Raw genomic sequence first — 13184 nt, forward strand, 5'->3', positions numbered from 1 at the left:
AGGAGAGTATGGCGAAGCCATCTTGGTATTAGCCATAGAGGCACAGTCCGACATTGGCCAGCTGGTGTTGTGGTGAATTTCCCAACATAGAGACCATCTGTACGCAGGGAGTCCAGCTGATGGTCCATAGAGGCAGTCCAGGTAACCAGTTGCAGCTGTTTGTAGAGGTGTTAGAGTACCCATCGCTAATGGTGCCGCCATCAGATAGAAGAATCAGAAGAGACCGGCCCTGAACATGCTGTGTTATCTTACAAATGCCTCTCACAATGAGGAGTGAGGGCCAGCATCTGCTGGAAAAGGCGAGTGGGTCTACACATTCTAGCAGTTTGATAACGCTGTTAGCCCAGTGGGCAGTCAGCAGGGCATCAGTGGCTGATGGGAAGCAGGCTCAACCAACGACTGTAAACCAAGACATGACGATGCCGATGGGATGCAGAAGTGTTGGCAGGGCCCTGACAGCCGAAGGCTGACAAGACTCATCCAACAGGAGCCAAAGGCTATGCATCGAGACCAACAGGCCATCAGCCAGGGGAGGACACTGGCCAGATTGGCCACAGGGGCAGAAGAGCCTTCCATTGTGTGCCTAGGACGCTGGAGGAGAGAGTAGAAGGCAAAGCACTGGAGAGAGTGATGAAACGAACACAGTGTTGCATAGAACCGAGACATGAGGAGGACACAAAATACTGTGCCGCACTCGCGAGGAAGTCTGACCATGGCTGCATCTTCTTGACAACATTGTGATACTGCGGGCAGTATTACAGTGGGCGTCGGGAGCAGATGGGAGATAGTGTCCAGATGGGACATGGTACCAATCCAGTCTGGCTGCTTTGAAGCCAGATGAGTACACTGGGAAAGTCTGTCTCATTCTCGTCGCCAAAGGTGCGAATAAGACGTTACTAGCACAATAAGTAAAGAGTGAAGTTCTACATAATGCAGATTATGACTGACACAAACCAAAGAAACCTTCTGATCTGCTAGAAATATGATGAAGTCAAAGAACAATAAGACCTAAGTCATGACGATACTGCTAAGAATAGTTTCACCAGCTAAGTTTCACAAAAGAATGCCAGTGCTGTGACACTGAATTTTGAGAAGAAGATGTGCGTGCAGCTAATGGGAGACAGGGCTTGACCAACACAGCCAGCTGTGTTAAAGGCTCCAAGGGTGATGACTCGTGGCTCGGTGTGACTGTTGTTGAGCATCTTCCACAGTGGCTGATGAAGCGACATTGTGGCACATTATAGAACGAAGACTGAGCTTGACTGGACAGAACTGGTGAACATGGACAAGAGACGGAGCATCTTAAATATACTCCAGGAGAAATATATCTGCGTGGCGATCAGTGAGCATGTGACTCGGAAATACAACATAGTTCCCACAACTGCAGCACTGCTGTCTTCGATGTGCACCGTGCTGGTGTTGAAGCTGGTGCCTCTGGGGGTACCTACTACAGGATGGTTTGTCAACGGGTGTGCTTATGTTGACGAACTCAAAGTACAGTGTGACGTCGGTCATGACGGTACTGCTAAACATAGGTTCACCAGCTAAGTTCCAGAGAACAACACCAAAATTGGCAGTAACATGGTGCGTGCGTTGGCCATTGTTTGAATGGCCTAGTGTTTATACTGCCTCCAGTAACAAATACTGGAGCACTGAAGCATAACTACGCACTGGTCATGGGTGTTGTACCCACTGTTATGATAGCAGGCGAATGGTGGTATCCTATACTGAGAAATGATACGAAAGATAGGTGGCACGCAAAAAAACGAGACTATGTTCCATAAGGTTACCTTGTTTCAACGTGGAACACACGAGTTTCTCTACTGCAATAAGCATGAGTACGAAAATGTGAGAAGGAAATGTTACGATGTTCGAATTAATGTCACAAAAACGATAGTCCAACGTGCGCAATATAAATCACCAGTGCAAGTACCACCCAGTTCTGATATCGTCTCCAGCTGGAGCTCTCGGGCCCAGGCTCCCGGTCGGCGCCGGCCAGTCGCTTAAATAGGTTTCTGAATACACTGGTGTCCAAAATTAAAACGACAAACCGCTGTTTCCCCGTCCTGTGTCTAATTCGCGATATGATTATATAAACTGTCAAGAGATGTCCGTACGATCATTTTCTGCACGGAAAATGGCATTTCGGTCAACGAAAAACCACTCCAACGATGAGGTCAGGGCACCTATCAAACTGATATCGTTTGCCGGGTACCCCAACATCCACAGTCGCTGTATACAGAGTCACAGAATGTGCAGTATGATACGAGAAGACGTCTACCAGACTCTCTCTGATGGAGGGCCATAAGAAGATTGGAAGCAGGACAGTCACAAAGCCATGTGGTTCAAATGGCTCTGAGCACTATGGGATTTAACATCTGTGGTCTTCAGTCCCCTAGAACTTAGAACTACTTAAACCTAACTAACCTAAGGACATCACACACATCCACACCCGAGGCAGGATTCGAACCTGCGACCGCAGCAGTCGCGCAGTTCCGGACTGAGCCCCTAGAACCGCTAGACCACCGCGGGCGGCCAAAGTCATGTGGTTCGATGGCTTCACGTATATCGTTCTGTTGTTTCTCGTGTGTAGCGACAGTTTATAGAGACCGAAACTGTATCCGGAAGACAAGGGCAGGGCCAACCACGAGTGACATCACAAAGAGAGGACCGTTATTTGGCTGTGAGGGAACAATGGTACCGCCTTAGTACTGCGCAGCAACTGGCATCTGACCTCGCAACATCCACTGGAAGTGTTGAATCGAAGCAAACTGTTTAGAAAGGCCTTTATTGTCGGAGACCTCCTGTATGTGTGCCTCTGACGCGTCTCCAAAGAAGGGGACGTCTAGAGGATAGTCGCCAACATGCCACCTGGACAGTCTAACAGTAGGCCAATGTTGTCTTCACAGATGAGTCGCGATTTGGTCTGGAGAATGATTCTCCACGGAATCTAAAGAGAATGTGGAAAAGTATTTCGGAACCCGAGCGTTGTGGAAAGAGACCGATACCGAGGAGGATCTCTAATGGCGTGGGCAGGGATTATGTTGACCACTCGAACATCTCTTCATGATATTGTTCAGGTGAATCGGAAAGGTATAATTTCTGTCAGATAGCGTTGCGAAGCCTTGGGACCTCATGTATCGATTTTGCGAGTGCTGACTTCATATTGATGGACAGTAATGTCCGACCTCATAGAGCACGAGTGCTTGATGTATTTTTGGAAAATGAGGATACTGCATGCATGAGGTGCCTTGCTCGCTCTCCTGATTTGAATGCCATTCAGCTTATCTGGGATGCACTAGGGAGACGGGTTGCATCACGTCAACATCCAACAACACTTGCGAGCAGCTCCGCAGTAAGAATGGGAGTTATTGCCTCAGCATGACATTGATGATGTTATTAACAGTATGCTCCATCGTTGTCAGGCCTGTACTGCTGCCAGATGTGGACACACCCCATTAACCAGTTCCCAGAAGGTGTGTGCAAATCTGTTGAGTTGAAAAAGCGACGAACATCTTCGTCTACTGTTATGCATGTTGCAGTTGTTTACGTACTGTGTTCTTTACGTTGTTTATACTTTGCTATGACCTTTTTGTACCGTTTTGTGGCAAAATAAACGCAACCTTGGCAAATTTCCGTTTGTTCCTTTAATTCTGGATACCAATGTATATCAGAATAACTGTTATGATTTAATTTGTTTTCTTTCTCAAGCAGTAAACGTGACCGTTTGGCGGCGAACATGAGCCTAGCGCCGTAGCGCGGCATTGGAACAGACACAGGTAAACGTCACTGCAAAATAAACTATCCCTACATACACATCTTTCCTGTCTCTGTCACAAACAAGCCCATCCATTCTACCCTTCTGCTCGTGACAGCTCCCCATCCGAAATCATATTCCTTCTTACTTCCCTTCTTATAACGATGGTTTTCGGTCAATGAAAGTTATATCATTCTAAAATCCCTTGTTTTCCTAACATCAGCTCTTATACATACTTTGTGCTAGGCCTACATGCCAGCAATCCGTTCAAACCGTATTTAGCTTCCACTCTCACAACTAAACCACTTCCAGTGAAGAAGTTTTATGGTAAGCAGATTTATATACTTCATTTATTTATCCTTTTTTTCCTCAGCACTTTGATAAGAGCCAGAAAGTTTCTTTCCCTCTTGTTTCATAACATCTAAGTGTAAGCTTAATTTCAATGATATTCAAAACATGTTAATATATATTTTTTTTTTCTTCTGTAATGTTAAAAACTATTACTGTTGTAATACGTGGTTAATTGTACCGCAGTCAGCCGGCTATTACTTATTAAATTACAATAAAGAAAATTGGGAACGCAGCACTTGCTTCGATTGGAGGAAAATGAGACAGGGACCGATGACCGTAACAGTCTGGTCCCTTTAATCCCAGAAACCAACCAAAAATGGGAATGAAAACCAGTCTTGTTGTCCAGGGAGCCATCCTAATCATCCAGTGAATTGTTATGGAGAAACTACGAGAAAACAAGTCAGAATTACCGAAGATGAGCTGAACCGTGATTTCCCCAACGCCAACACACGCAATGTGATCTTACGATTTTATCTTGACACAGTAGAGCACGTACGAGAAAAGAAATCATATCAGCTGCCTACAGAATTGAAAGGATGCTATGAGCAGCCACTTGCGACCAATTTTTTGAAAAGTACTGGTTCGAAAACTTGAAGAAATACCTATGTCATGTAACTGAATTAAGAAATATAATAGCAATAAACTTTTAAAACTTCGACAACTCCTAACTGGTTGTTGTTGAGGCCTTCAGTCGGAGGACTAGTTTGATACGAGGTGCATTCAAGTTCTAAGGCCTCCGATTTTTTTTTTCTAATTAACTACTCACCCGAAATCGATGAAACTGGCGTTACTTCTCGACGTAATCGCCCTGCAGACGTACACATTTTTCACAACGCTGACGCCATGATTCCATGGCAGCGGCGAAGGCTTCTTTAGGAGTCTGTTTTGACCACTGGAAAATCGCTGAGGCAATAGCAGCACGGCTGGTGAATGTACGGCCACGGAGAGTGTCTTTCATTGTTGGAAAAAGCCAAAAGTCACTAGGAGCCAGGTCAGGTGAGTAGGGAGCATGAGGAATCACTTCAAAGTTGTTATCACGAAGAAACTGTTGCGTAACGTTAGCTCGCTGTGCGGGTGCGTTGTCTTGGTGAAACAGCACATGCTCAGCCCTTCCCGGACGTTTTTGTTGCAGTGTAGGAAGGAATTTGTTCTTTAAAACATTTTCGTAGGATGCACCTGTTACCGTAGTGCCCTTTGGAACGCAATGGGTAAGGATTACGCCCTCGCTGTCCCAGAACATGGACACCATCATTTTTTAAGCACTGGTGGTTACCCGAAATTTTTTTGGTGGCGGTGAATGTGTGTGCTTCCATTGAGCTGCCTGGCGCTTTGTTTCTGGATTGAAAAATGGCATCCACGTCTCATCCATTGTCACAACCGACGAAAAGAAATTCCCATTCATGCTGTCGTTGCGCGTCAACATTGCTTGGCAACATGCCACACGGGCAGCCATGTGGCCTTCCGTCAGCATTCGTGGCACCCACCTGGATGACACTTTTCGCATTTTCAGGTCGTCATGCAGGATTGTGTGCACAGAACCCACAGAAATGCCAACTCTGGAGGCGATCTGTTCAACAGTCATTCGGCGATCCCCTAAAATAATTCTCTCCACTTTCTCGATCATGTCGTCAGACCGGCTTGTGCGAGCCCGAGGTTGTTTCGGTTTGTTGTCACACGATGTTCTGCCTTCATTAAACTGTCGCACCCACGAACGCACTTTCGACACATCCATAACTCCATCACCTCATGTCTCCTTCAACTGTCGATGAATTTCAATTGGTTTCACACCACGCAAATTCAGAAAACGAATGATTGCACGCTGTTCAAGAAAGGAAAACTTGGCAATTTAAATATTTAAAACAGTTCTCATTCTCGCCGCTGGCGGTAAAATTCCATCTGCCGTACAGTGCTGCCATTCTGGGACATATGGACAATGAACGCGGCCTCATTTTAAAACAATGCGCATGTTTCTATCTCTTTCCAGTCCGGAGAAAAAAAATCGGAGGCCTTAGAACTTGAATGCACCTCGTACAATTCTCAATGCTGCTCTGTCCTCTCTTCATCTCCGAATAATTACCGCAACCTACAGTCTTCTGAATCTGTTTACTGCATTCATCTCTTGGTCTTCCTCTACGATTTTTACTCCCCTCCCCCCTCCCCCCTCCCCCCACCCCCCTCCCCCCTCCCCCCTCCCCCCAGACGTTCCTCCAATACTAAATTTGTAATCCCTTGATGTCTCAGAATGAGTCCTATCAGCCGATTTCTTCATTTAATCAAGTTATTCCATAAGTTTCTTGTCTCCCCATTTCTACTCAGTAGTTCTTCATTAGTTACATGATCTACCAACCTAATTTTCAGCAGTCTTCTGTAGCACCACATTTAAAAAGCGTCTATTCTCTTCTTGTCTAAACTGCTCATCGTCCATATTTCACTTCCATGCATGGCTACATTCCAGACAAACACCTTCAGGAAAGACTTTCCAACACTTGACTGTATATTCGATGTTAAGAAATTTCTTTTCTTCAGAAATGCTTTTCTTCCTATTGCCAGTCTACATTTTATATTATCTACACTACGGCCATCATCAGTTATTTTGCTGCCCAAACAGTAAAACTCATCAACTACTTTCAGAATCTCGCTTGCTAATCTGATTCCCTCAGCAACACCTGATTTAATTAGCCTACATTCAATTATCCTTGTCGAATTCCTTTGCTGCGTCTCAATGAGCTACAAGGTCACTGGCAAATCTCGAAGTTTTTCTCTCTTCTTCCAGGACTACGACAAATTTGTTTTTTTTTTTCCTTTACTGCTTGTTCAATATACAGGTTGATATCATCGGGGATAGGCTACAACCTTCCCTCACTTCCTTCTCAACCACTGCTCCCCTTCATGCCACTCGACTCTTACAAATGCTGTCTGGTTTCTGTGCAAGTTGTAAATAGCCTTTCGCTCCCTGTATTTTACGCTTGCTAACTACAGAATTATACAGAGATTGTTCCAGTCAACACTGTCAAAAGCTTTCTCAAAGTCTACAAATGCTATACATGTAGGTTTGTCTTATCTTAACCTGTCTGAGCTGTGGCGCTCGTTAATGGTGCGCCAGTCTCTTGGATGTCCATTATCGATCTTTCGATGTTTCTTATCTTTGCTTGCCATGTTGTTCTCCGCTTTCGCGGAGCGAGTGGCAGTTGACGTTTGCTCGGGCGACCTGCTGAGACGCTGCGAGGTACGAGGTGAGAAGAAACAACGTCTATGTGGAGTTGGTTGTACGTGGTCTGCCGGTTCAGCATGGAGGATATGTGTTGGCTGCCTGTCTGTCTGCTCTCCTGATTTTGCTCGCCGTGCCTTGCGACCGCCTAGCTTGGGTTGCTGCCTGGTGTATCCTACACGAGACATACCGGACGCCCACCAGAAGTTAAGCAGCCTTTTGTTTCTTTTAAAGAAAAGGAGCAAATGTATAAGACTTTTGTAACCAATTTTCGTGGTCTCTTAAGTGTGGCCTTAGCGTTTACACTGCCTTAGGGGAGAGCTAATTCTTTTAAATTTCAATAGTTGGGGTTCCCTGTCCTTTATAATCTTTTGGGGGTTTTGTTTGAATTTTCTCTTTGGGGTTCCTTCCTTGTGCTTGGTTAAATGATTACTTGAATAGCGGGATGTGACTCCTGGTTAAAACTCGGAGAAGGTGTTTGATGTTACTGCCGCCTCCGGCATTTGTCTTTTCAATTAAGTGTTGCCATCCCTTCGAGCGACCTGGTATCACTCCTCGTTAATTAATGCTGGTTCATGTGTACTTAATTTTGAATGGGCCATTTGAATTAATATTTTGGAGCGCAGTATAGCACTAAGGCAACCTCATTGTATACTACCTTGTGTCCCTGTCTAGTACCTTAATTTTCAGTGGCACGAGTTAGCTCCACTACCGGTTTTACTGATGTGCTCCCTTCAAAATCTTGTATAAGTTTGTCCCATGTGTGTCTGGGAACACAGAGATGAACTTTAGTGTGAATTCAGTGCTAGTCAGTTAATGGAATCTTCGTTTTGCCTTGGCTTCCACTGAAGAGTTTGAGTGGAGCGTAGTGTGTTTGATTTGTTATTCATTTAATTACTGTAAGTTTGTTTATTTAATTGGGAGCAAGACATTTAAAGACTGTTGGTATTAACTCCCCTAGTTGCTGGGTGTTGCTAATTCGTTCCAAATGGCCTACTACTTATTCAATGGCAAGGCTGCTGAATAGTTGGTTACTGTGAGTACAAATTCACGCTATTTATTTGTTGCCGAAATTGTTAAAGTGTCTGTTCGTGATTCAGTCACTAGCTACGTGGTTGAGCTAAATTGATATAAACCTTACAGTGCCTCCTTAAAATTTGTTGCCAGCAGAAACCCTTAAGAGAACTAAGTCTTGTCACTGCTTATGTTAACCTTTACTGAGAGCAATATTTCATGTAGTTAAATTTTATCTTAAAATGTGTATTTCTCTGGTGTAATAAACGAGTGATAAAAGAAAAAAGCAAAGGGGCCTGGTCCTTCCTATTGTGTCTGGTTTGTAACACATATCACTATCTTCTAAGATAATTTATTGGGTCTGTATTGCCTCACGTGTTCCTACATTTCTCCGGAATACAGAATGATCTTCCCCGAGGTCGGCTTCTACCAATTTTTCCATTCTCCTGCAAAGAATTTGTGTTAGAATTTTGTGACCATGACTAATTAAATTTTTAGACCTGTCAGCAACTACTTTCTATGTAACTGAAATTACAAGACATAAAATATAAGTGTCGAGAAATCTGTGGCTATGCGAGTGTATAGATGGACGGATTGCTGTTCATTTCAGTCTAACTTTTGAACTTAAGTTCAAGAAAGTCAATCTTCCTGGGTCGTTTCCCCCCTTAGTAGATGTTCTTTCGCTCTGTGGTTTGCCGGTTCTACCTGTGGATTCAAGAGCCATGTCGGAAGTGTTATTGACAGTAGGTACAGTCAGCCTGTCCGTGTGTGGTTTTTCCTGGCTGGAGTGTGTTTTGTAGTCAGTCAGGCTGCAAGCCAGTCCACGTGGGTTCTCCCTCAGGAGAACAACGAAACAATAATAAACACAGAGTGTCAACGTACGCAAAAATTCGGCACTACAATACAGTCATAAAATCAACAATCTCTACGCAAGCGAAATACTGATACTTAACAGAAAACACGAACTTAAAGGAATCAAAAAAAAAAGAAAAATCGTTACGAAAATTTTAAGAGCAAGGCATACCCAAGATGGTTACAGGCTACAATAAATCAAAACAACAAAAGTTTTCAAACATCGAAATCGACATTAAGAAAAGGCGAATGAAATTCTTTGGTCATCTCAACAGACTACCAGAAAAGCCATTGACAAAACGAATAATAGAAAATCTAACATCACTTAAGAACTTAATAACTGGCTGAACGAAATTCGAAAAGATCTCAAAAAAGCAAACATAAGACAATGTAGAGAAATGGTAAGTTACGTAAAAGCACCCAAAACAAAAACAGTACAGTCTACGGCAATTACAAGTCGAATCTAAAGAAAAGTTGATTGAGTTGTTTGCTTAATATCTTCCAAAAATTAGGAGAATTCGATGGTAATAAAATATCCTGATAAATCCTGGAATGACACAGTAATTTTAAGACTCTTCCTTTCCTTGCTGTCTTATCCTCCGAACGTTAGTTGAAAAATTCAGAATTCAGTTGTATACGAGGGCTATTCGGAAAGTAAGTTGTGACCGTCGCGAAATGGAAACCACCGTGAAAATCAAAACTGTTTTATCTGGAGTAGTTAGCTACACCCTCTACCTACTTCTCTACTTAGTCGCCACTCCTACTTAGACATTTTTCGTAGGGTTGTACCAACTTTCCAACACCCTCGTCACAGAAGGCACCCGCCTGTGCTTTCCGCCAATACTCTACGCTGGTCTACAGCTCGTAGTCCGTGCCAAACTGTTGTCTTCAAAGGCAGTGGTTCATGCGAACGGGGATGAAACTCAGGTGCAACCTGTTACTAGCTGTAGTTGGTGATCACACGCTTCCCATCGGAAATGCTGCAAAAGCGTCTTCTTTCCCCCTGCAGAGTGTGGACGAGAAACGTCGTGAAGAAGGAACCGCGTAGCAGTTGTGTTATGTGGGCTGCATGACATCAGGTGAAATCTCTCACCAGGCCCTAGTACTTGGCGGGAGACGCTATTTCCTATGCATCTTTACGTCCTCACTGTGCACTCAGAGCCGGCCGGAGTGGCCGTGCGGTTCTATGCGCTACAGTCTGGAACCGAGCGACCGCTACGGTCACAGGTTAGAATCCTGCCTCGGGCTTGGATGTGTGTGATGTCCTTAGGTTAGTTAGGTTTAAGGAGTTCTAAGTTCTAGGCGACTAATGACCTCAGAAGTTAAGTCGCATAGTGCTCAGAGCCATTTGAACCATTTTTTTGTGCACTCAGAAAAGGAAAGATCGACGTAACACGATCAACGGGTATACTAGAGACACTGCCCAACACACCTGCGCAGAACTTCATTGTATTTTCACAGTGGTTTCCATTTCGCGAGCGATCTCAACTTACTTTCCGAATAGCCCTCGTATTATTATGCTCCAGCCAACTTAGGCAGACAAAATTTTTGTATCATGGGAATTTGAAATAAGTGATAATGGAAGCAAGACTAAAGAAAAATCAAGACACGTTCGTAGGATTTTTGGACCTGAAAAAGGCGGTCGACAATGTAAAATGGTGCAAGATTTTCGAAATTCTGAGAAAAATAGGGGTAAGATATGGGGAGATACGGGTAATATGCAGTATATAGGTACAAGATCCAAGAGAGAATAATAATAGAGGACGACCAAGAACGAAGCACTCGGATCATAAAGGGTGTGAGACAGGGATGTAGTCTTTCGTCCATACTGTTCAATCTATATGTCGAAGAAGCAATGTTGGAAATAAAAGAGTGAGTCAGGAATGGGATTAAAATTCCAGGTGAAAGGATATCAATGATAGGATTCGTTGGTGACATTGTTATCCTGAGTGAAAGTGATGAAGAATTACATGATCTCCTGAATGGAATTAACAGTCTAATGAGGACAGAATATGGACTGAATGTAAATAAAAGAAAGACGAAAGTCATGAGAAGTAGCAGATATGAGAACAGAGAGAAAACATCAGGATCGATGATCACGAAGTAGATGAAGTTAAGGAATTCTGCTACCTAGACAACAGAATAACCAAAGACGGACAGAGCAAGGATGACATCAAAAGCCGACTTCCACTGGCAAAAAGGGCATTCCTGACCAAGAGAAGTCTACTAGTATCAAACATAGGCCTTCATTTGAGGAAAATATTTCAGAGAACGTTCGTTTGGAGCACAGAATTATTTGGTAGTGAAACGTGGAGTGTGGGAAGACCGGAACCGAAGAGAATAGAAGGATTTGAGATGTGGTGCTACAGACGAATGTTGAAAATTAGGTGGACTGATAAGGTAAGTAATGAGCAGGTTCCACGCACAATCGGGGTGGAAAGGAATATGTGGAAAACACTGAAAAGGAGAAGAGACAGGATGATAGGGCATCTGTTACGACATCAGGGAATGACTTACACGGTACTAGAAGGAGCTGTAGGGGACAAAGACTGTAGAGGGAGACAGAGATTGGAATATATCTAGCAAATAACTGACGACGTAGGTTGCAAGTGCTCCTCTGAGATGAAGAGCTGGACAAGGGAGAGTAATTCGTAGCGGGCTGAATCAAAACAGTCAGAAGACTAATGACAAGATTAGCACCACGGACGCAGTGTCTCCTATCCTCGGCAGTAAGTATTCTTCATGGTGACGGTCCTGTACTCTGAACAGTTGGTCAGGCACGCTGTCCGTCCGTGTCTCTGACCACTGGCATGTGCCATATGTGATGTGAGGATGAATACTTAACAACAATAACGCTGTGAGACTGGGTTGGGTGCCAACTGACAGTGGTGGGTCGTGACGCAACAGCGATGGGCCTTTCTCCGCGGAATACCCGAGCCTGCGTTAGCGTGCCGCAACTTCAGGCATGCGGCGAAAGCGAAACAGTTGCATTAAAACCGGACATAAATTTTTACTTGGAGGAAATGAGGGGAGCGATAGGGATCGATGTGGGTTGGGGTGGCAGGTGGGGGCCGCACCTGCAGCGCAGAAAAACGGGTCCCCGATACGGCGTACGGCGCCCAGCTCTGAGCTACGGGCGGCCGCTTCTCCCGTAATGAAGCTGCCCTGCTCGCCAAAACACGCTCACTGCATTAAGATTGCCCAGTATCAGGTCACCGACCACGACGATGGTCCATTACAAAATACATTGTATGTTGTAACTGTTAGACTAATCAACAACTCATATATGATAATAAACGCTTTGGATAGTGCTACTGCCACATTAGTTCAAATAGAACCAATGTGCTACTGCAGCTGGTACAGAAGTATTATAACATTTTACAAAATTTGTGTCTAAACAACTTCCTTTTACAAGTGTAGACGGAAAAACCAGTAACAATCCTTTCCTAATATTAAACAACCATTCAGTGTAATGCCGTATGTTATCCAGGTACTTTTACGGTAACGACGTCAAGTTTGTATGATGAGGAAACTGTATTTGTCAAAGATGCTCGAGATGACAAAAGGCATGGAATAGTGATATCCAGATATACAGATGGCGGCAGCATCGCGTACAGAAGGTATAAAAGGGCAGTGCATCGGTGGAATTGTCATTTGTACTTAGGTAATTAATGTGAAAAACACGATGCCACAATACCACCATGGCTCCAGTATATTACGAAATTTTTTTATAAAACTGATCTAAAGATAGTCATTATAGACCGAATCCGGTAGTCTGATGACAAAAATTTGTGACGATAGAAGTAAAGGAAATGTATTTATGTGAAAAAGTTTCCGACGTGGTTATGGCCGCACGACGGTAACAAACTTTGAACGCGGAATGTCTGTTGCAGCTAGGCACATGGGACATTCCGTTGCGGAAATCGTTATGGAATTCAGTATTCCGAGATCCACAGTGCGAAAGCGCGTCGAGAATAGCAAATTTCAGGCGTTACCTTTCAC

This window comes from Schistocerca americana, chromosome 1 (assembly GCF_021461395.2).
Source record: "Schistocerca americana isolate TAMUIC-IGC-003095 chromosome 1, iqSchAmer2.1, whole genome shotgun sequence".
Classification (NCBI taxonomy): Eukaryota; Metazoa; Arthropoda; class Insecta; order Orthoptera; family Acrididae; genus Schistocerca; species Schistocerca americana.